The sequence below is a fragment of the Ailuropoda melanoleuca genome, unplaced genomic scaffold, assembly GCF_002007445.2.
Source record: "Ailuropoda melanoleuca isolate Jingjing unplaced genomic scaffold, ASM200744v2 unplaced-scaffold72506, whole genome shotgun sequence".
Classification (NCBI taxonomy): domain Eukaryota; kingdom Metazoa; phylum Chordata; class Mammalia; order Carnivora; family Ursidae; genus Ailuropoda; species Ailuropoda melanoleuca.
The window spans coordinates 1-2,891 of NW_023247733.1; the positions used below are offsets into that span (position 1 = coordinate 1).

General features: G+C 38.7%; 1 long non-coding RNA gene across 1 annotated transcript; it reads right to left on the reverse strand.

Annotated features, from left to right (window-relative positions):
- Nucleotides 1-101: 101 nt before the first annotated feature.
- Nucleotides 102-2,720, reverse strand: LOC117800562. Its single transcript, XR_004623111.1, has 2 exons — nucleotides 977-2,720; nucleotides 102-253 (listed from the first exon to the last, which is right to left on the reverse strand). It is a non-coding gene; the product is annotated as an uncharacterized LOC117800562 (long non-coding RNA).
- Between the last annotated feature and the right edge of the window lie 171 nt (nucleotides 2,721-2,891).

The window sequence follows — 2,891 nt, forward strand, 5'->3', positions numbered from 1 at the left end:
TCCCATAACGCCGAGATCACGCCCTGAGCCGAAGGCAGACGCCCAACCGCTGTGCCACCCAGGCGCCCCTAAAATTAATTTTAACTCATCAACTACTTTACCTGAAAACGGTGAAAAAAAGTAACGATGCAGCTACTGCTCCAAAGAAGCCACACAGAAGATTGACGCGGTAGGCAACGGAACCAAAAGGAAAGAGTATAATTGCCAGTTTAGCCACCAGCGTGAACAAAGGATAGCCAGGAGGATGGGCAACCTGTGGGAAAATCAGCGGGTTAGAAGGTTTTCACTTCCGAAAAGAATCACACTGGCTTTAATTGCAAAGTAGCCCTTTGCTCAGGCAAGTATAAAGATTAAGAGGCGATGACTACATGTTTGAATAGTGGTTTTCTATTGTAATCCTTTTGTGCCAATACAAATAAATATTTTCTTTAGCGGATTTGGCAGTGTCTATCACATGGTGTGTCACCTAGAGAAAGGGTGACATATTTCATTGTCAGTTCTTAAGCAGTTTGTTCTCTGGGTTCACAGTACATTAGGGTCATTTAAAAGGCTATTGAAAAAAAGCTGGTTCTGAAATTTCGTATTGGTTAGAAAGTTGAAAGACCACACTGCTATCGGATTACCACCATGCTGACAGTCCTAAGGTCTTGCCTAAAGGGATCATGCACCATAATGAAGTTTATTAAATAATAAACTTATTAAAACTGTTAACCCGATTTATTTTATTCTCCATAGCTTATACAAAATTTGGGGTGATAAGAAGCCAGCTACTGTATATATAGTAAAGGCTTTGCTTTATAATTTAGTTTAATTGGATTTAAAACTTAAAGTAAATTGTCACATACTGTACTTATAAGTTACTAAAAACTGGGGTTTGAAAATAAATTAATCTACTTTACTCCATGCTTAATTAAACTTTCTTAATTCCTAAAACTGTTAATGAGAGCATTGATTAAACAATAAAACTAATACTTACTCCAAGCTCATGTGCGGCTGTGATCAGTTCCCCTGTGAAAAAATAATGTAAAACCAATAATTACTATTAGAAAATGACACTCCTCCAAAGTTTTCAAAATCCAAATGCTTGCACTGGGGTTTTGCATTAATTTGACTGGATAAAACTGTAAATCTGTAGAGATTTAACAGCATGAAATAGGTCTAAGGATATTTTCTCCCTTAGGTCTTACACAAATGATCTTTGATAGTTTTTGATAACTGGTCAGCAGAAACATAGGTGAATTCTGGTTTTTTAAAAAGTGCTTCTTCTCCTTCCTAAAAGTTGTGCACACTTGCAAATATATAAAAACTCTTCTGGAATGGTAGTGTAATATGCTGTAATGTCCCTCGAGAATTTAGCATAAAAATGTCTACAAAGATGCAACTTTATGATAATGTAAAATGTGCAGAACTCTGAGGCTTGGACACTCATAATATGTATCATTCTGCCCTAAACTGGCATTTGAATACCTTCTCTACATTAATTATGCTGGATATTTTTAACTAATTGCCGAGCTCTTATTAGCTCCAGGTTATTTTGGTAAGCTCTGACTACCATAATACATTCTTGCAAACCACTAAATCATTATATTATTTACATAGTCCTTTGTAATTCCTCACCATCAGTGATTATTTCTAAAATTACGATGCAGTAATTCAATTCTATTTAAAATTTTAAGTATCCAGAGCACAGGGTCTATTTCTGACTCATTCCTGTACACATTCCTGTATACTGTAATACAGGACAATGTAAGAAATCAATGTTGATGGGTTATGAAAGTTACTAGTATCTATTAGGAACTGTATTAATGTCCATTTTCTATCCCTTGATGGGTATCAATGCTCCTTTAATTTCTAGTGTCCCAGCCACGATACAGATCTTTACCCTCTGGCCTGGATGACAGCAAGAGCTTTGACCAGCCTTCTGCTTCATTTTCACACTGAAATCACCTCTTGCCACCCCGCCTCCCCAAAACAGATTGGATTGTATCACTAATCCAAAATTTCTCAATGACTGCTCTCTGCTTACTAAATGAAGTTCAGATTCCTCAGCACAACAGGCTAGCCCTCTAACAGCTTCAAGGTCCCTTTATAAGGCATATCAATGAAACCTATGCTCACTTCAGTCAAATCCGATTTCCCACTGTTCTTCTGGAATGGTTCTTTTGCACTTCTTATCACTCATTTTCTCACCCAGTATTCTCTCCTAAATCCTTCAAGACCTAGTTCAATTGCCACCTTCTCAGTGACACCTTTTCTTATACATACCCCTCCCCATCCTCCTCCATCAGAATTAATCAGTTCTTCCTCCTTCATAGAACCTGCTCTAACCTATTTAGCACTTATTTAGATTGCCTTATACTCTGGTTAGTTGTTTTCATTTCTGTCTTTTCTACTACATTGAAAATATGCTATCCATTTCAGGGGTCTGTCAAGACACTACCACCTCTCCCTCCTCTGGTCCCACAAAGAAACTAATTCAAGTCCTGCACACAGAGGTTGACAATAAGACAAATCATACTGTCATCCTTGCTACTCAGACACCCCTATCTTAGGATGAATGACTGCTTGCGGCACGGAAGGCCCATAAGGGCACCCAAAGACAGATACTGTTTAGCTAAGTTGGTTACTTAAGCATACCTTTTAAGTTTTCTGGAGATATTCAAGAGCACTTCGGAAACCAAAGGCACTTTTTGTATCTTACAGACTTTTTAAGGAAATAGTTTATGGTCTAAAAATATTTAAACTAGGGGCGCCTGGGTGGCTCAGTCGTTAAGCGTCTGCCTTCGGCTCAGGGTGTGATCTCGTTGTTCTGGGATCGAGCCCCCCATCAGGCTCTTCTGCTGGGAGCCTGCTTCTTCCTCTCCCACTCCCCCTGCTTGTGTTCCCTCTCT